Below are 23,422 nucleotides of genomic sequence, written 5' to 3' on the forward strand. Positions count from 1 at the left end.
GAAGAAATGAATTTGATGAAGTGATCTCAAAAATTAAGACTAAGTCCCAAGATATGTAAGGGAGAACAAACTTAAGTGAAAACTTACTAACTTTGAAAGAAGTCAGGGAACTAAGAGCATGAAATTAGATGATTAAGTAAAAATAATGAGCAGAAAGAGAGTGGCTGAAATGGAAAGTTGGCAAAGAAATAATGATATGAATATAATTTAAGTCCTTCAAGAAAAAATATACTAAATGAAACAGAACTAAATACTTAATAGTACAATAAAAGAATGCATTCCAGATATAAAAGAAACCCTGAATCTATATATTGAAAGGACTTATTGGAAACCTGAGACAATGAGTGAGTAATACTTAGTTTTATTTATCAGTGTGGTTCAGTCTTGGAACTCAGATATTTGTTCAAACATCACTCTATATATTTCTGTGCCAAGAGGTTTCTAGATGTGGTTAAAACTTAACCTTGTAAACTTTGAGTGAAGCAGAATATCCTTCCTAATGTGGATGGATTCCATCTAAACGGTTGAACATCTTAATAGAAAAAAAAAATTGACTTCTCTTGAGGAACAGAAAATTCTGCGAGCAGGTGACCTTGACTCACATTGCAACATGAAGCCTTCCCTGGGTATTGTGCCTGCTAGCCTACAGCTTAGATTTCATAGTCTCCACATGAGCATAAACCAATTCCTTAGAAAAATAATAAAAATAGTAACAGTAACAATAAGTCATCTCTCTATGCATAAATACATCTCTATATAATATTTAAACTAAATTTATATATGAGTATATACATTCATTACATATATATTTATATATAAATACACAGATATCCCATTGCTTCTGATTCTCTGGAAAACCTGAATATGGAATGAATTCCAGATGTTTCAAAGAGAAATTCTACAAATCTTGTTATGTTCTAATATGCCATAAATTGCTTCAGAACATTGAAAGTGAAGAAAAATTCCCAATTTTCTATTTTTTAAAGCAAGTACAGTATAACATCTTTATCTAAATCTGATAAGGTCAATACAAAAAACGAAAACAACAAATCTATATCATTTTAGTACAAAAGTACTAAATAAAGGAGAATCCAACACTGTCTTAAAATAATAATATATCATGAAAAATAATATTTATTTTAAAGGCTCAAAATTAGTATGCTATTGGGGAATTTGTTGTCATGTTATTTTAACAAATTTTTTTAAAGAAAATAACTATTTACATAGACACTGAAAATGCTTTTAGGAAAATAAAACACACAATCCTGAAAAAAGCATAAAAAATATTGCACTTGATAATGCTTTCTTGATGTAATGCAATGTGTATGCATATATATATATATATATATATGCTTAGTTCTAAATCTGCCTCCTTACTTATTAAGAAAAAACATCTAAAGACACTTCTAAAATTAGGAAAAAGACAAAGATGGACAACATTTTTCCATTGCATTTCAACATTGTATTAGTGGTATGACCCAATGCAATTAGGTAAGACCTAACTGAGTCATATAATTGCTAATAAAGTAGAAAAAAGCTCCTCTTCAATGATGGTATCATACTTGCAATACCACAGTACTACATCAAATTCAGTCAATGAAATAATTGAGAATGTACTAAGATGTAAAATTAATGTATAAAAATGGTCTTTTGCAATAAACAATAATTTGTTATCAGACATAATGCTAGAGAAAACCTTATTTATAGTAATAAAGTTTATCAAAGACATGAGATACACAGTATCTGACTTGAACAGATGGACAGACATCCCTTGCTCCTGACAAGGATGACTCAACACTATCAATATGTTAGTTTCTTCCTAAGTTAATTAATTAAATGAGCAAAATTCCAATAATAAAAATGCCAACACCCTTTTTTAAAAATGGAGCTTAACAATTCAATACTATAGTTCCTATGGGAAAAAAAATTAGGCGAGAAGAGTCAAGGAATCACTGGAAATTAAAAAAAAAAAAAACAGCTCCAAAGAAACATATCTCAATTAGACCTTAAGACATACTACAACATTTCATAATTAAATCAGAATAATAATGCAGAATGAATGGACAGATAACCAGTAGGATAGGATAGAGACTCCAGAAATTTATCCACATACATATGAAAATATACTACCTAATACAGCTGGCATAGAATATCAAAGAGGTAAATAATGTTTTAGTTATAGTGTGGACAAAACTGGATAGCCACTAAATGGTAATTAAAATTAGATGGTTGCTTAACAGCATACACAAGAATAAATTCCAAATTCTGTCTTTTGGTGTTAGCTCAAATTTTGGTGAAGTGCCATTATCTTCACCTGTTCTGTTTTGAACTGTCACCATATATTCCGAGATGTTCAGCAATGGATTTGGACAGGAATATTGTATTAAGTGTTCCTCATTTCTGGCCTTTCCTTACCTCCAATCCCCACTCCACTTTCCAGTGGCCAGGTCTTCGTTCCACACTTAGAAACTTTGTTGGGTTTTTCTATTACTTTTAGCTACCCCGTCTCCATAAAATTAAGCTAAAGATAATTTGTCATAGTGTTTATATATTTCTATGTTTTGTTTTTTGTGATTATATAGTATTAATGTTACAAGGGATGATCTACTTTTATTCCTGCTCAAATGGTAAGTCAATTGCTACAGTCCTGTGTGCTAAAAATCCACAGATATGCCAACATTGGCTTTTGAATATCCTTTAATGTCATGCTGTGCTAGATGTTTTTTTAGTCTGTTCCTCCTTATTACACAAATGTTTAGGTTTCACTGTGTTCTTTGGAAATCTGTTCAATGTATCTTTCCTAAATATTCAAACATGATTGATACATTGCTTGCAACTACTATGCAGATATCTATAAATTTGTAATATTTAAAAATTTTTAGTGTCAATTTCTCTTTTGAATGGCCAATATTTTTTAAACCTTAGAAGAACCAGTATACTTTAGTCCTACTTAGTATACAGAATCATTTTCCCATAATTTCACTCATACTGATGTTACTATGATTTGTAGCCCAAGATGTTTTCTAATTCTCAGAATAAATAAATTTGGTTTTAGGAAATTCCTCTAATTACCAGAAAGTCCACATGACTTCCTATGAACCTCCTTACTTCTTCCCAATAAACATCTGGAAAGCTGCTATGGTTTTTTTCTAGAAAGCCAAATGGCTAAGAATGAATAATCTCTAGATAAAAAATGTAAATCATGTCATTTACAGTTTAGAAACAGTTATGCCAATATAATTCCATGATTCAGAAACAGGTGAGGTTTTAAATTGCTGAAGTTTTATCTTCAGATTAAAGTAATATTTTTGCAAGGCACTACATTTGAGGGTAGGAATGGAGGAATGACTTCTTCCTACATAGTCTTTCAAATGAGACAGGAGGATAATGAAAAAGATGAAAATATTTCAAAGTATCAAGCCCAATATATTATTTTCTTGCACAAATTTGCCTTCTCATAGGTTTAGAGAATTTATGAATGAGTCTTGAAACAAATTACTCTTCTATATAATTTCAGAAGGTCACTTATAACTCATACATGTATGATAGATAGATACATATTAGCTAGATGGGAGTAGATTAGATAGATGATAGACAGATAGATAGATAGATAGAGAGAGAGATAGAGAGAGAGAGATGGATGATGGATAGAAGAAAGACAGGTGTTTCTAAACAGGTGTTTTTAAGTAGAGAATACTGCACTTAAAGCAACTAGAGTGCTGTAAGAAACAGCCCAAGGAAATGATTTTTAGGTCACTTTGTAAATATAATTTGTGACATAATTATATTGTCTAATGTGTGACCAATATAAATTATAACTCAAGTATAAAGTGTGGTACAAATATTTATTATGTTAGGAATCTAGTCCTGTAGGTGTTCAGAAGTAAACAAAAATGCAAATAAATGTGCTGTGCTAGGCAGCATCCCCTTAGTGTCCCACTGTCTTGACTGGTGGCATGAAATATTCTGGATCTTATGTTACCATGGAAAACCACACCTGCTGTGATTGTTCCTTAATGAACCAGCCCTTAAAAATTCAGCCCAGTGATTCAAAGTTCACTAGGAATGGGGTAGAGAATTTCCCCTCCAATTTTCTCTAAATTAAACAGCCACTAATTACATTGCAAGACCCCCTTCCTTTGCTGATTACCTTTAAGTGTTCTATGAGATAAGGTGTTAATGAGATTTTCTTTCTATCTTTCTTTCTTTTTTATTTTAAAAATAATTTTAATAGCACTATTAAGGCTGATGTATTAGGCAAGATTTACTCTACAAACTCCAGCTTAGTCTATGTTCTTTTCACATATATGCAGAAGGTGATTTTGTTTTATGGAAGATGAGGATTAAACCTCAAGTGAAGCTATTTATTTCTGTCATTAATGAACAAATTGCTTTTTTACAAGACTTGGCTATAGGAGATTAGGTATTCCTTCCTGGTTATTTAGAGGCCCTTCAGGCTCTCTTTGGGGATCTCATTACTTTATACAGTGCTTCAAAAAGAGATTAAAGACTCCTAAAGGATACTAACATATACATAAACCTGAATATGTTATTCTTCTTAGAAAGAGAATAGGAAAAAAAAGTGGAGGTATGTTGTTTTGGGGCAAATAAAACCCTAATACATTTTCTTAATCTGAGGGTGATGGCACCCAATTCCACTATCAAACCCTCATGGGTAATTTACTCCATTTATTGGACTTTTAAAATCTACTAGAACATAAGTAGTGGGTGTTATAGAAAATGACTTTTATCTAATTTTCTTTTAAAATTTATATTTATTAGCATATATGAATTACACAAAGGAGTTTTAGTGTGATATTTCCATATATGAATATAATGTACTTTGATCAAACTCACCCCCTCTATTACTCTTTCTTGCCCTCTCTCCAATTTTTAAACAAATATAATGGGTTTTATTATTCTATTTTCATGCAAGCATATGAAGCACTTCAATCATATTCACTTCCCCTTCACCCTCTCCCTTCATCCTCACCCCTCCTACTGGTTTGAGCAGTACTCCCCTTTTTACTTTTGCCATTTTTTTTTTTTTTTGGTCTAAAGTCTGCATATGAGAGATAGCATGTATTGTCTTTCTCTGGCTTATTTGACTTAACATGATGATTTTCAGGCCCATCCATTTTATTACAAATGACATAATTTCATTCTTCTTTCTGTCTGAATCATACTATATTATGCATATATATCAGATTTTCTATATCCATTAATCAGTTGATAGGACTTAGATCAATTCAAGAGTTTGGTATTTTGAATAGCAATGCTACAAACATGGATGTGCAATTCATGAGTGACTACGCTATCCATCATCATCAGAATTCTTATCATTATTATGAATAGTTATACTACCCTAGCAGTATTCTGAGTGATTCACACTCCTTATTCATTTAGTCCACTGACTAATCCCATGAGATTATTAACATGGTTATTTATAAATGAGAAACTAAAGTTCACACAGTATGACATGAGAGCATCAGTGGGAACTAACTCCATCTAATGGGAGTACCATCATGCAATATTCTGATCTATTTTGTTTTGAAACAGCAGGATGGGAATTCAGAACTTACCCTCATAGATGTATAGAGACTATACTCTGCCACTGAACCTTCCATTTTGTTATCAATAAGTCACAGTCCATTTGGAAGTGAATTTCATGGCAGCCAAATACTGGGTTGTTTGAGTAAAACACATAATTTGATTAAGCAATAAGTTCTTTCACTGGTTTAATTTTACTCAAATTTAGTGAACTGTGATATCAAAGTTTCCTATTTGATAGGGCTACCTCTTTGTCTACAAGGGGATCTGAAGTAGAGTGTTTGTTCTCAGGTTTCAGTTAGGAGAATGGAGAATATAATTTACAGAGTACCAATATGGACCAGCCATTATTCTAAACCCCTTATGAATATTTTCTCATTAATTGACTCAACATTTTCATGATAATAATATAATAATAATAATTCCTTTTGATCTATAGGGGAAACACAGCACAAAAGTCTTTGGTAACTTTTCTAAGATCACCTGATAGGTAGCAGAGACAAGATTCTAACCTGACATTTTAGCTTAAGTTAAGCACTCTTGCTCTAGGCTGCCTTTCAGTCAGTGGAAACACCAATTTTCCAGTTGCTCAGGCTAGAACTTTTGAAACTATGTTTTATTTCTCATTTCTTTTATGTCATATTTTTAATCCAACAAAAATATACAAGATCCAACATCATCAGGATGGGACTTTTTCTTTTTTTTTTCTTTATTCATTTATTCATATGTACATACATTGCTTGGGTCATTTCTCTTACTATATCCTCTGCCTTCATCTGGATTGAAGTCCTACCATCTTCAACTGGATTTTCACAATAGTCTTCTTTTCTATCTCTTTATTTGACTTTTACATTAAAATAATATATTTTCAAAACATTTGCCATATTCAACAAAAAATGAAAAATCAAAATACTTTTGACAGGTAAAATCTAGCACCTATAAACCAGTTAAATGTTAGCCCCGAAACTATCCAATATCACAATTAGCCAGGGGAGAGACTAGAAGAGACTACAATCCACATTATGTAATAATTCCTCCTATAAATACCATGGTAGTTATTCATCTGGACATTCCTATTTGTGGGTAGTATCTTAGCATACTCTTAGAGTTCTGTTAATCAAAATGCATCATTGACAAAAAACAAGTCAAACAAAAATCAACCAACCAGAGTGTTCTCAAGAATTATCTGTGGGAGGATTCCAAGATGGCGGCTAGAGGTAAGAAGCAAAAAGGGAGCCTCCTATAGTGAAATCTTGGAGAGACGCTGGAGACACACTTTGCAGGCATAATCACCGAGAAAAGGCATAACTTTGACCCCTCCAAATCTCCAGCCGGCGCAGAGAATCTCCACCTCACGATAAACGGAGAAATGAGGAGGGCCCCCGGGCCGCCAGTGGCTGACACCCAGACGGCTTGGGAAGACGTGGACCAGGTGAGCTTCACGGTACCATGGTATTCCCACAGACAAGCCTGGGCCAGAGCAGCATAGCCCCCTGGACAGACTGACCTACATCTGGGGAAAAAAGAGAAACTGAGTAATAAGCAATAAGAACAATTAAGACACACTGGAAAGAGGGTGGGGCGCCCTGAGCGCTGAAGATTGGGGGAAGGGAACCCTTCCCAGGACTGTAAATAAACAAGCCGGGTGGGCAGGAGAGCCTCTGGTGGGAACGGGGCGCGCGCCCAACAACCAGGAGCGGGAAAGCTTGTGAGAGTGGTTGAGGGAGGAAAACTCCACAGGAGAGGAGGGAAGACCCAGTTCCCACGTGAACTGTAAACAAACATGGCGGCTGGCAGGAGCAGCACTGCCCAGTAATCAGGAGCAGGAAAGCTTGTGAAAGTGGCAGTGGGAGGAAAACGGCACAGGAGAGGGGGGAAGACCCACCTCCCACATGAACTGTAAATAAACATGCAGGCCTGACAATGCGGGGGCAGTGTCACCTTTCCCAGTGCTTGGAAAGGGGAAAGCCTGTAGCAGAGGCTCCTGCACAGGAGAACTCTGAACAAACAAAGCCTGTGGGACCAGGTGAGTGCTAAGTTCACCCCAGAGATCTGCATAAATAATGCCGCCAGCTACAGCAGGCTGAGAGCAGCAGGCAGGCAAGCCACAGTTGCAGATACCACTCTCAGAACTGTTTCCAGACTCTTTTTTTTTTTCTTTTTCTCCCTACCTTTGATGAGAGAACAACCGAATTACACCTGCAAGCCGAAAAACTTACTGAAACCGTATTGCATTTGAACTTGGGACACTTGGTGGGGCTTTTGTGTGTGTGTGTGTGTGTAGCTTTGTTCTACTTTATGTGTCCCCTTTGATGAGACAACTACAGAACAACATCTGAGGCACCATCTCCAGGAATGAAGACTGAGACAGACACCCAAATTATTAAGACTGAAACTTCATTGCATATAAACTTGGAGGGCTTTTTTTTTTTTAATTTTCTATTTTCCATTTTATTTTAGTTCATTTTTATATATAGATATTTCTTTCATTTACTTATTTTTTATTTTTATTCTTACCTTTATTTTTTTATTTTTGATTTTCAATCCTCTCTCTGTTTCTCTAATGTCTGTTCAGCTTACTGTCGATTAGTACACTAAAGCTCCCTGTTTATACCTTTGAAATCTTCTTATCTGAAACCTTGTTCTGCTTTCTCCCTCTTGTCTGTGTATTTGTTTTCTCCTTTTCTTTAACTTCTTGCTTTCCATCTCAGCTCACCCTTCCATTCTAAATATTACCATTGTTATTATTACAAGCTAGAAAATACTTAATTGCACACAGTACAGGGACAGTAACAACACCAAAGACAATGATGGGAAGACTGAAAAAACAGGGAAATCAGTTTCCCCACAGCAAAAAATTAGTTCAGGAACCAGAGGGGAATGAAGAGAACAGATACTCAGATCCAGACTCCAACAAAATGAAGATAAACTATGCCAAAGGACCAAATGAAGCCCACAAGAATAATTTAAAAGAAGACACACTACAGGTATATAGACACTGGATAGGGTCAACCAAAATGTACAGGAGACACTCAAGAAATTCCAAGACAACAAAAACAGAGAATTTGAAAAAGCAAAAGAAGAAATAAAGGAAACCATAGAAGCACTGTATAAACACCAAAGTGAAAGAGAGAACACAATGAATAAATGGATAAATGAACTCAGGACAAAAATAGACAACATTAAAGAGGAAAACTGCCAGGATATGGAAAACCTCAGAAAAAAGAACGAAATAGAACTGCAAAACAAAACAGAAGGCCAATCCAGCAGAATAGAACAAACAGAAGACAGAATCTCAGAACTTGAAGATGAAATGGTAATTAAAGGAAAAACTGAAGAACTATTAATTAAACAACTCAAGACCTGTGAAAAGAAAATGCAAGAACTCACTGACTCCATCAAAAGACCAAACTTGAGAATCATGGGCATCGAAGAAGGAGAAGAGGTGCAAGCGAAGGGAATGCGTAATATATTCAACAAAATAATAACGGAAAATTTCCCAAATCTAGAGAAAGATATTCCCATACAGATGCAAGAGGCCTCCAGGACACCAAACAGACCAGATCAAAATAGAACTACTCCATGACACATCATCATTAAAACAACAAGTTCAGAAACTAAGGAAAGAATATTGAAGGCTGTAAGAGGGAAAAAACAAGTAACATACAAAGGTAAACCCATCAAAATCACAGCAGACTTCTCAACAGAAACATTAAAAGCAAGAAGAGCGTGGGGTGAGATCTTCCGGGCATTGAATGAAAATAACTTCAACCCCAGGATACTCTACCCAGCAAAGCTATCATTCAAAATAGATGGAGCAATAAAAGTCTTCCATGATAAGCAGAAACTAAAACAATATGTGACCACAAAGCCACCACTAAAAAGATTCTGCAAGGGATTCTGCACACAGAAAGTGACACCCAACTTAACCATGAAAAGGCAGGCAGCACCAAACCACAGGAAAAGAAAAAGCAAACAGTAGAGAGTAACCTCAACTTAGGTACACACAATCAAACCTTCAAACAACTAAAACAACTAAATGGCAGGAATCACCACATACCTATCAGTACAAATGCTTAATGTTAATGGAGTTAATTCACCCATCAAAAGGCACTGTTTGACAAAATGGATTAAAAAGGAAGATCCAACAATTTGTTGCTTAACAGGAGACTCATCTCACCGACAGAAATAAGCATAGGCTAAGGATGAAAGGCTGGAAGAAGATTTACCAAGCCAATGGCCCCTGAAAACAGTCAGGAATAGCAATACTTATCTCTGACAAAGTAGACTTCAAGCCTACATTGATCAAATGAGATAAAGAAGGACATTCCATACTAATAAAAGGGGAAATAGACCAAAAGGAAATAATAATCATCAATCTGTATGCACCCAATGTCAATGCACCCAATTTCATCAAACATACCCTGAAAGACCTAAAAGCATATATTAACGCCAACACAGTGGTTGTGGGAGACTTTAACACACCATTATCATCAATAGATAGGTCATCCAAACAAAAAAATCAATAAAGAAATCCAAGATCTAAAATATGCAATACATCAAATGGACCTAGTAGATGTCTACATAACATTTCATCCAACTTCTACACAATATACATTCTTCTCAGCAGCCCATGGAACCTTCTTCAAAATAGATCATATCCTAGGGCACAAAGCAAGCCTCAGCAAATATAAAATAGAAATAATACTGTGCATACTATCTGATCACAAGGCAGTAAAAGTAGAACTCAACAACAAAAGTAAAGACAAAAAACATGCAAACAGCTGTAAACAAAATTACTCATTACTTGATGAAGAATGGATCATCAATGAAATAAAAGAGGAAATTAAAAAGTTCCTGGTAGTCAATGAAATTGAAAACACAACCACCAGAACCTATGGGACACAGCTAAGGCAGTCCTGAGAGGAAAGTTTATAGCCGTGAGTGCATATATTAAAAAGACTGAAAGATCCCAAATCAATGACCTAATGATACATCTCAAACTCCTAGAAAAACAAGAACAAGCAAATCCCAAAACAAATAGAAGGAGAGAAATAACAAAAATAAGAGCTGAAATCAATGAAATAGAAACCAAAGAAACAAAGAATTAATGAAACAAAAAGTTGGTTCTTTGAAAAAATAAACAAGATCGATAGACCCCTGGCAAACCTGACTAAAATGAGGAGAGAAAAAACCCAAATTAGTAGAATCAGGAATGCAAAAGGGGAGATTACAACAAACACCATGGAAGTCCAGGAAATCATCAGAGACTACTTTGAGAACCTATATTCAAATAAATTTGAAAATCTAAAAGAAATGGACAGATTTCTAGATACATATGATCATCCAAAACTGAACCAAGAGGAAATTAATCACCTGAATAGACCTATAACATAAAATGAAATTGAAGCAGCAATCAAGAGTCTCCCCAAAAAGAAAAGTCCAGGACCTGATGGATTCTCTGCTGAATTCTATCAGACCTTTAAAGAAGAACTGATACCAACCCTCCTTAAACTGTTCCACGAAATAGAAAGGGAAGGAAAACTGCCAAACACATTTTATGAAGTGAGCATTACACTTATCCCAAAACCAGGCAAAGACACCTCCAAAAAGGAGAACTATAGACCAATCTCCTTAATGAACACTGATGCAAAAATCCTCAACAAAATAATGGCAAACCGAATTCAGCAACACATCAAAAAGATTATTCACCACGACCAAGTAGGCTTCATCCCAGGGATGCAGGGGTGGTTCAACATACGAAAATCAATAAATGTAATAAACCACATTAACAGAAGCAAAGACAAAAACCACTTGATCATCTCAATAGATGCAGAAAAAGCCTTTGATAAGATCCAACACCATTTCATGATAAAAGCTCTAACAAAACTAGGAATAGAAGGAAAGTTCCTCAACATTATAAAAGCTATATATGACAAACCTACAGCCAGCATTATACTTAATGGAGAAAAACTGAAACCATTCCCTCTAAAATCAGGAACCAGACAAGGATGCCCACTATCTCCACTCCTATTCAACACAGTACTGGAATTCCTAGCCAGAGCAATTAGGCAAGAAGAAGGAATAAAAGGAATACAAATAGGTAAAGAAACTGTCAAAATATCCCTATTTGCAGACGACATGATCCTATACCTTAAAGACCCAAAAAACTCTACTCAGAAGCTTCTAGACATCATCAATAGCTATAGCAAGGTAGCAGGATATAAAATCAACATAGAAAAATCATTAGCATTTCTATACACTAACAATGAGCAAACGGAAAAAGAATGTATGAAAAGAATTCCATTTACAATAGCCTCAAAAAAAATCAAATACCTAGGTGTAAACTTAACAAAAGATGTGAAAGACCTCTACAAGGAAAACTATACACTTCTGAAGAAAGAGATTGAGGAAGACTATAGAAAGTGGAGAGATCTCCCATGCTCATGGATTGGTAGAATCAACATAGTAAAAACGTCGATACGCCCAAAAGTAATCTACATGTTTAATGCAATTCCCATCAAAATTCCAATGACATTCATTAAAGAGATTGAAAAATCTACTGTTAAATTTATATGGAAACACAAGAGGCCACGAATAGCCAAGGCAATACTCAGTCAGAAGGACAATGCAGGAGGTATCACAATACCTGACTTCAAACTATATTGCAAAGCAATAACAATAAAAACAGCATGGTACTGGCCCAAAAACAGACATGAAGACCAGTGGAACAGAATAGAGGATCCAGATATGAAACCACACAACTATAACCAACTTGTCTTTGACAAAGGAGCTAAAAATGTACGATGGAGAAATAGCAGCCTCTTCAGCAAAAACTGCTGGGAAAACTGGTTAGCAGTCTGCAAAAAACTGAAACTAGATCCAGGTATATCACCCTATACCAAGATTAACTCAAAATGGATCAAGGATCTTAATATCAGACCCCAAACTCTAAAGTTGATACAGGAAAAAGTAGGAAATACTCTGGAGTTAGTAGGTATAGGTAAGAACTTTCTCAATGAAACCCCAGCAGCACAGCAACTAAGAGATAGCATAGATCAATGGGACCTCATGAAGCTAAAAAGCTTCTGTTCATCAAAAGAAATGGTCTCTAAACTGAAGAGAACACCCACAGAGTGGGAGAAAATATTTGCCAACTATACATCAGACAAAGGACTGATAACCAGAATATATAGGGAACTTAAAAACTAAATTCTCCCAAAACTAATGAGCCAATAAAGAAATGGGCAAGTGAACTAAACAGAACTTTCTCAAAAGAAGAAATTCAAATGGCCAAAAAACACATGAAAAAATGCTCACCATCTCTAGCAATAAAGGAAATGCAAATTAAAACCACACTAAGAGTCCACCTCACCCCTGTTAGAATAGCCATCATCAGCAACACCACCACCAACAGGTGTTGGCGAGGATGCGGGGAAAAAGGAACCCTCTTACACTATTGGTGGGAATGTAAACTAGTACAACCACTCTGGAAAAAAAATTTGGAGGCTACTTAAAAAGCTAGACATTGATCTACCATTTGATCCAGCAATACCACTCTTGGGGATATACCCAAAAGACTGTGACACAGGTTACTCGAGAGGCACCTGCACACCCATGTTTATTGCAGCACTTTTCACAATAGCCAAGTTATGGAAACAGCCAGGATGCCCCACCACTGACAAATGGATTAAGAAAATGTGGTATCTATACACAATGGAATTTTATGCAGTCATGAAGAAGAACGAAATGTTATCATTCGCTGGTAAATGGATGGAATTGGAGAACATCATTCTGAGTGAGGTTAGCCTGGCCCAAAAGACCAAAAATCGTATGTTCTCCCTCATATGTGGACATTAGATCAAGGGCAAACACAACAATGGGATTGGACTATGAGCACATGATAAAAGCGAGAGCACAGAAGGAAGGGGTGAGGATAGGTAAGACACCTAAAAAACTAGCTAGCATTTGTTGCCTTTAACGCAGAAAAACTAAAGCAGATACCTTAAAAGCAACTGACGCCAATAGGAAAAGGGGACCAGGAACTAGAGAAAAGGTTAGATCAAAAAGAATTAACCTAGAAGGTAACACACAGGCACAGGAAATCAATGTGAGTCAATGCTCTGTATAGCTATCCTTATCTCAACTAGCAAAAACCCTTGTTCCTTCCTATTATTGCTTATACTCTCTCTACAACAAAATTAGAAATAAGGGAAAAATAGTTTCTGCTGGGTATTGAGGGGTTGGGGGAGAGAGGGAGGGGGCGGAGTGGGTGGTAAGGGAGGGGATGGGGGCAGGGGGGAGAAATGACCCAAGCCTTGTATGCACATAAAAGAAAGAAAAAAAAAGAATTATCTGTGGTATGGATTTGCTTGCCTTACAACTATATTCATGTTAGCCTTTCTTTTAAAAAATCAGTTCTAACAAACTGAGTCGTATTAGAATTTCAGCACCTGCTTTTAAAGGTCTGAATCCTGTTATGTGTCCTGCTACTTTTTCTCACCACACTTTCCTACCAAAATCAACATCACTTACAATGCTTCAGTCTTCAGAATACTTTTGTAATGAAGAGCCACCACAAAGGATTAGCATGTCATCTTGAAGGTATGGCCATGTGATCAGATTATAACACAAATCACTTAGACGTTTAGTAAAAGTGCATAATGGCTGAAAGTGGTGTCTGACTATGATTTCTACTAAATAGCTATAAAAGAAGGTACAAGAATTGTACATGAGGCATCCTAAAGTAGTAGATGCAGGTTCCCACATTACTTATTAAATCTGATATTGCAGTAAGTGAATTAATTGCTTCTTAAAATAATGATAAAACATTTATTAAAATTACTTAGAGGAAATAGAAATGCATTATTTTTAGTTTTTTATATTTTACTTGTATATATCTTTCTTATATAGCAAATTATACATTACATTATTATATACTGTGCTACATATGTATATATATGTGTTATAATTAACATATATAACATTTGTCAATTAGAGTTAAGCAAGTACTTTCAGGTGGATTTTTTTTAAGTACCTCATTGTTTATTTTGCTCAATAGATGTTTTCAATCATGATGGAAGAAAATTTATCAATAAGATGTACACTTTTTTGTCTTGCTTAAGATGTCCTTTGCTATCCAGACATAAAAGGTATATCTTTGAATATTAAATTTTTGCTTTGGATATTTCAATTTTTATCCTTTTGGAGAGCTTTTTAATGTAAGAATGCACTTACATATCCTTTTTTAAAAATTCATTTATTCATATGTGCATACATTATTTGGGCCATTTCTCCCTTCTGCTCCCTGCCCCCTCTTTCTCCTCCCACCCACCTTGCTTCCAGGCAGAGCCTGTTCTGCCCTTTTCTCCAATTTCATTGAAGAGATAAGCAATAATAAGAAAGACATAGCGTTTTTGCTAGTTGAGATAATGATATCTATACAGAGAGATTCCTAGCATTGCTTCCATGCATAAGTGTATTACATCCCGAATTGATTCATCTCTACCTGACCTCTTAACTACTTCTTGGTCGCCTTTCCATATTGAACTCTGTCATTTAAGGTTACTGTATTAGCTTCTCTGCAGTGGGAACATCAAACACTTTCAAGTTTTGGGTTTCCTAACTATCCACATTCCTCCTGTATGTGCTCTCCCCTTAGTGTGTGACCCAAGTCCAACAACATTGCTGTATTTGCCCTATGAGGGAGGATATGAAGGAGAACATATGATTTTTGGTCTTCTGAGCCTGCCTAACCTCACTCAGGCTGATGTTCTCGAGTTCCATCCATCTACTTGAGAATGATAAGATTTCATTCTTCTTCATGGCTGAGTAAAATTCCATTGTGTATAAATACCACATTTTCTTAATCCATTCATCAGTGGTGGGGCATCTTGGCTGTTTCCATAACTTGGCTATTGTGAATAGCACTGCAATAAACATGGGCGTGCAGGTACCTCTGGAGTAACCTGTGTCATATCCCTTTGGTATGTCCTTAGGAGCAGGATTGCTGGATCATATGGCAGATCAATGTTTAGTTTTTTAAGAAGCCTCTATATTATTTTCCAGAGTGGTTGCACTATCTTGCATTCCCACCAGTAGTGTACAAGTGTTCCTTTTTCCCCACATCCTTGCCAACACCTGTTATTGGTGGTGTTTTTGATGATTGCTATTCTAATGAGTGAGGTAGGATCTTAGTGTGGTTTTGATTTGCATTTCCTTTATGGCCAGAGATGGTGAGCATTTTTTCATGTGTTTTTTGGCCATTTGAATTTCTTCTTTTGAACATATCCTTTCTTTAATGGAAGTTGCAGTCCCACTTAATGTCATCTTTTTTGTTGTTGTTGGTACTCAAGTTTGAACTGAGGACTTACACCTTGAATCACTCCCCCAGCCCTTTTTAGTAATGGTTGTTTTCAAGATAAGTTCTTGAGAGCTTTTTACCTGAGCTTGCTTGGAACCTCTGTCCTCCTGATGTTTGAGTCCCAAGTAGCTAAGATTATGGGCCTGATGTCCAGCTTATTGTATCTTTTCCTAAACTCTCATATGTGTATATATCTACTTATGATCTCTCTGTTCTATTTCATTAGTCATGCGTTTCTTATTTCTGTGGTAAAACAACTCTGATGTTTCCCAGCTCAAAGGTGCCTTGCTTAGTCATGTTTTTTCTTCTGTATAAATTTAAAGTCAGTTTCTCAAGCTCAGCAATTCTCCATTTGATTTTTGGAGTTTGATGATTGCTGTGTGGACTCTGTATATCAATTTGGCGATAATTGGTATATATAAAGTAATATATATATAAGCAGAATGGTCTACTTTTATGCTATTTACATCAAATACTTTAAGTATTTTATTACATTTTTACCAAAAAAAGATCTTATCAATCTTTTGTAAAATGTTTATGACACGGAGTGGGTGGTAAGGGAGGGGGTGGGGGCAGGGGGGAGAAATGAACCAAGCCTTGTATGCACATATGAATAATAAAAGAAAAATGAAAAAAAAAATGTTTATGACACACACGTATATATATACACACTGTATGTATATATATACCATATACACAGTATGTATATAGATATATACACAATATATACACACATATATATATACAACATGACATGTAATAGACTTAATGCATGATATATTATATAACATGTGTATAACAATATGTAACATTCATTTTGAGAGTATGTATTTTAACAACAATTTGCTTCTATTAATTATATACAAACAGACATTTGGTTTCAGAAATAAAACTTCTGTCTAATACTTGCTGCAGTGCATGAGAATCTAATTTGTATTTATATAACTCATATTTCTAGCAATCTTCTTTTATTAATTGCAAAATTTTACCAAATAATTCTTTTATATTTTCATGTGGGTAATAGCATATATAAATGACTATTTCCTTTCTTTAAACTTTAACATCATAGTCACTTTTCTCGGTTTTTTGCCCAATCCAATGAATAGTGTGATGCTGACTGATTTCCTTGTTTCAGGATTTGTCAAGTACACTGTAGGGGAATAAGTCTATTCTGTTGAGAGAGAACTTTTCCATGTAGTCAGAGGATTATTTTTGTCCCAAATGCTCCAATACACATGACATTCCATTAAATGATTTTTATAAAATATCTCCTGAAAACCTACCTTCTATAAATTTCCCCATTATTCTCCCCATCTTAGCTTGTTCCAACATTATGGTATTTTATCACATTTTCAATATGATGTACCAAGGCCTGGCTTAATTGTATTTCTGTTACTTTAAATCTTCTTCTTACCATTTAAGGTAAATATTCACCTTGTATTTCTAAAAACATCTTTATTCTCTCACCTGCTGGTTCAATGACTTAATATGATAGAAGTTCACATTCTCTCTGGAGTGGATGCTTTCACAAAAACCTGAGATTATTATAATCTTTTGTTTTTATTGAGAAACTTCAAAGGTCTTTTTTAAATCAATCAGAATATTTTTAACACTTGCACATCTGAAACATAGTTTAGCAGTTACCAAAAAATTTTCTATTTTCCTTCTTCAGTTTACATGTGTACATGTAGAAATTTACTTTGTGTGGTAGGAATATTCTCATTTTTGAAGCTATTTAACCTTTAACAATATATGCAGGAATTCATATTATTGTGGTAGAGAGAAAAAATTGTATACCACAAACCATAGATATGGAATTAGCAAAATAAAGATATAAAGATCAGTATCTTAACCTTCTTGCATAAATACCTTCCACAACGTGCTAATTTTCTAAGTGGAGTTCTTTGATAACTTTATCTTCCTATCAAAGATGTTTTTTAATAGATCTTTGTCTATTCGTTAATAAAGCAATTACTAATGAGAATCTATATTTCAACCGATGTCGTGGCCCATAATGCTCTCCAAAGAGTTTTAATGAAGTTAGATGTCAGTACAAGGTGAAATATACTACAGATGCAGGGGGAAAAAAAAAAGCAAAATCATAGTCTGACTCTGCCAGAAATATGACCTTCTTTTTGAGGGAATGAAAGATAAGCATTCTAATTGTATCTTTAAATCACAAGACTGTTGAAAATGCATTTGCAAGGATGAAAGGCAATTAAATGTTCCTGGTCAACTCAGTGTTTGCACTACAGGCTGTTTCTTTAGTTTGGTTCATAAAGAATAAAATCATGATGACAGACAGAGAGGATAAAATGCATTAAGTCTTCCAGAAAGTACAAAACTCTTTTTTCTCTTTTATTTTTTCATTATTTTGGGTGTTTTTTGCTTTGTAATTCTCCCAGTCTTCCCAAACAGGCAATTGTTAAGGATATTTATACAGTCCACTGGTGAATTTTAGGTAATTTGAGGAGGTATCCAAATAAGTCCATAAAGAAGTAAGACCCCTTTATTAAGATGGGACAATCTGCCACCAATTTATAAAGATATCACAATTATACTTTTCCTTTCTCTTTCCAATTTTCAGCTTTCCATCCAACAACCTAATTAGAATGGCTACAAATGATTCTTATGCTAGGAGTCTTATGATTTTGTCATAAAAATGATCACAATCAGTGTTCTTGTAGGGATGGAAATGGAGCAAACTATGAAGACACTAGGCAGGCACTCTGAATTTTAATCTATCATTTTCAGTGCCAAAAGGTACAAATACACATGACTTCAACTGCCTTTCAAAGTTTGCTTGATTTCATTTTCCTACAAAACATAACCTCTTCTGGGAAAATCAAACAGATGGACAAGGAAAATTTCCTAAGAAATGAATTATTAAATGATAACTGGCTGACCAGTTGATTTGATGGTGCATGTTCAAACTCTGCTCAAACACCTTTCCCACTGTCTCCAGATAACTTTCAACTCATACAAAGGTAACATTCAGCTCATATATTCAGATCATATTTGGATGAAATCTGGTAAAACAGTAGGTAGATGTCCTGAGGAGTCAATCGTCTATCACTAACTATTCTATCGTCTAACACATGCACAGTCATACATAGGGAAAAAGTTATTTACTGTGTATGCACAAGTCTAAATCCAAAAGTATTTATTAATGTCATTAATAAATATTCTTGAAAATATCTAATTAATTTTCAATTTATTTTACTAATATGTTAGCTATGAAAAAACTTTGTCATTACAAACTTAACAATGTAATTTAAAAACCAATTCTTGCTTATAGAAAATGAACAAAAATCATAAGACCAAATATTTTCACAAGGCCAGGAACTTTTTTCTATTCATTTTCTAGTCTATCTCCAGTAGATAGATCAGTATTGCACATACAAGTGGTAAACATTTCTTTAAGGGAAAAATAACAAGCAACATTACCAGTTGATAATAGAGGGTCGGGCAAAAAGAAATCATTTTCAAAGAGTGGGATAAATTCATTCTCAGGACTTTAAGGGGGTCTTCTTAAATAATTAAAAGGTAACGTGTCATTTTATTTGAATACATATAAAATAAAGTTATATATCCTTTTTAGATTTAGAGATTGCAGTTTTAAGCTCAATATACATGAACATAAGTACAGTGTGATCTCTAGAAGGAGCCATATCACTGTTAATAGATATTCTTGGGTCATGATACTATGAAAAGTGATTATTAATTTTCATATTTTGCTTTAAATAGAGTAACATGATTTGATTTTATTCTAGAAAACAATAGAACATTTATAACTAAAACCAAATATTAAAAATCTATACTGCCACTAGAAAAATGCTGAAGATATATATTTACTGATACAGAAAAACATTAACTATATGTACATACATATATATATATATGTTTACTTTTTATAGTAAGCATTTCTATATAGTAAATATATGTGGACAAATGTATGAATAAAAGACAGAAGTTTGGGTAGATGAAAAGGCACAAAGACAGACAGATATGTAGACAGATATTTGAATAGATGCATAGGTAGATAAATAGATAGGCAGAGAGATGATAGGTGATAGATAAACACTAGATATTTTGATAGTGGATGGATGGATGGATAGGTGGGTGAATGAATAGATGATAGATAGAGGATAGACAGATAAGAGATAAAAGGTAGGTAGATAGATCGATCGATAGATAGATACATAGATGATAGATAATTTCAGGGGAGAAATATGAAGGAATAAATGCTAAAATGTTCACAATGATGGGAGATAGTATTGGATATCCCAATGCATTTTTATTTACTTTTGTTTAGCTTATTTATACAGTTTCTCTAAGTTGATAAAATTTTAGTTTCATACTAAAATAACAACAAATTTTAAACACACACACATTCAAATATTTTCCAAATATCATTTTACTGTATTTTGTAGTCTATTTCTGGTTTCTCCATTCTATTCCGTGAGACTATATCTCCACCTTTTTGCAAGTATCATACTTGCTAATTACTATGAAGCCTATCCTTTTAGTTTTCAAAAATTGCTTGGCTATTACTTTCTTTGACCTTCCAAATCAATTTAAGACTCACCTCATTACTATGTTCACAAAACTAAAATCTGCTTTAATTTTTATTGGGATCATATTGAATCTGTGCTACCAATTGGTACAAATACATCTCAGCTATATTCAATCTTCCAAATCATAGACATTAAATTGTAACTCTAAAAATTTGTTTATTTTGCCTACTATAGAATTATTGGCTTAAAGTTCTCCTTATCATGCCTTTATTAAGTAGAATAATGCCATCTCTGATTCTTGATATTTGTAATTTGTCCCCCTTCTATTTTTAGAATTCCACCTGGATATTTATCAAATTTTAATTTTGATTGATTGGTTTTGGTTGCATTGTCTTTTCTAAATATTTCTCTTTTATGAAAGAACAAAATATTGTCTCAAGGCAGGAATAAATACAAGTTGTATCAAAAGATTAGAATAAGAAGTGAGGCTGGTGGACTAGTTCAAGAAGTAAGAGCACCTGCCTAGCAAGCATGAGGTCCTGAGTTCAAACTCCAGTGCCACCAATAAATCAAAAACAAAAATGAAATGACAAGGAGAGATTTTAAGGTCTTGAGCATTCAAAAAATTTCTAGGCATGATACTGAAGTAGTCTAACAAGATTCCTTGTCCTTTTTCCTTCTTTCCTTCTCTCCTCCTTTCCTCCTTTCCTCCCTTCCTTCCATTTAGTGCTGGAGATCAAACTCAGGGCCTCACACGTGGGTGGCTAGGCCTTTGCTACTGAGATATACTCCAATTCCATTCTAACAAATTTAAGTCCTAAAAAAGTTGATCTCCATTGACATCTAAAGCAGTTACCCTTTGCTTACTAATATTTGCTTTTTACTAAGGGCTAATATAAAGTTTCCACATTATAATTATTTTTGTTGTTTTCAGTTTCAGATTTTCTGACTTTATGTCTAAATTCTGAGTATCTCTGTATGATCACAAGCTAAGTTCTTTCTCTTTTGATTACAGAAAGGGAAAAATAGAAATCGATATTCAGGAAATGTATATCTAAGCTGTTAAGCCAAAATGAGTATTTCAAACTCTTTTTAGGTAATAGAACGTTACAGTTCAAGGTTAAAATTCTTTTTCATAATTTGTATCTAGAGTAACCATCTATTATGTTTTATTCTTTCTCTAAAATGAGTAAATCAGCATCATTTTCAAAAACAGACATTTTATGGAAACATTATTTTTAAAAATATGCTTGTTAAACACTAGTAGTCTAAAATAATCACACGTAATGTATTTGGTAAATGTTACTATCTCTTCTAGGAGTTTTACAATGGATAACGGCACATTGAAGGGATATTGTTAACTACTACAGTAAAGTGAAGTGTGTTTAAATGTTTAATGTGATCCTTGACTATATTTTTTTTAACATGAAAATTGTTTTTAGGTAATATAGAAGCTCATGCTACAGAATTATGATCTGTCTGCATTGGAAAAAATTCAGAAATTATTGTTCCATGGGCATGGTGGAAGAATTTGTTGTGAAAGTCTCACTTCTGAATATGACACACCAATAAAGCACTCCTTTTTGTTCATGCTTCTGTCTCTTTTAGAATTCTCTCCCACGGTGTTTCCCTTAAATTATTCTTCTACATTTCTTCTGGTATAAGTGAACTAGGAATTTAGATGCTTTTTCAAAATAAATTGTTGTTGAAATTTTGCCTCTCTTTTGATCAGAGATATGCTAAATTAATATCTCCAGGTTGTTTACTTAATAAACACAATGTCATGTTAAATACTCCAGTGTCTCTCCCAATTGTGAGTAATGTCACCTGTTCAAATGCTGGACAAAGAATGAATAAGTATTCACATAAATATTACTATTGTAAAATACTTTTTCAAATAATATCTTAGACTCAGAAAGCATTCATTGTGTTAGTCACCATTATCAAATATCAAAAAAAATCATGATTGGTAACATTCCTTCCTTGGCAATACAAATTGAAGGAAAGTGGGGAATATGTTTTCCCAGAGGAATATACTTTTGTTCTCTGTGGAAACCACAGCAGTCATGTCAAGAAAGTATGCTTTGCATCCATTACAATCAGAAAACCCAACTCAAGAGTTTCCCTTTCACTGTCAAGAGCTTTTCTGTCACTGGTATGGGAGGATATCAAGGAACATCTTCATTCACATTATTACATGTATATGCCTATTGTTACAGAATTGATGGAAAATATGATGATGTGTTAAACTTTAAATTGGTAGATAATCAAAATTATGTTTTATGAAAATATCTTCCTATTAAATGCTTTTTTTTTGGTGGGATTGAGGTTTGAACTCTGGTTTTCATGCTTGTGAAACAGGTACTGTACCTCTTAAGCCATACCTCTAACCCTAAATGCTCTTGTTTTTATAACATGTCTTCTCTATAAATATCCTATAGCAAAGTTTGTAAGAACACCATGAGTAGCAATGATTTTGCTAGCTGTACATGGAAGGTAGATCTTATAATTTTTCTTTATTTTTGGGCCTCTTCAATTAAAACATATACCCAAACAATGTTGTAGATGTTTTTTCATTCCATATCAATCAGAAGATATTACAGGTAATATTGCTTTGACATGTGAAAAGTTCACACTTTCATACATTATTTATTGATGACTGAATTTGGCTTCCTTCTCCCAAGATGCTTCTGCAGAAGTCTTGATCATGACTTTTTGCCTATTCCAATGGTTGACATATGTATGTACATGTGTATGTATGTATCTCTCTCTCTCTCTCTCTCTCTCTCTCTCCCTCCCTCCCTCTCTGTATTTATTTATTTTGAGGAATACTTTCTGCGTTGGTAATTTTTGAGATAAGGTCTCACTTTGTACAGGACAGTCTGGATGGTGATTCTCCTATTTGTGCTTTCCCACTTAGCTGAAGTGACAGGCATGTGCTAGTATGCCCAACTATTAGTTGAGATAGGGGTATCACAAACATTTTGTGGCT

Source organism: Castor canadensis, chromosome 15 (assembly GCF_047511655.1).
Source record: "Castor canadensis chromosome 15, mCasCan1.hap1v2, whole genome shotgun sequence".
NCBI lineage: Eukaryota > Metazoa > Chordata > Mammalia > Rodentia > Castoridae > Castor > Castor canadensis.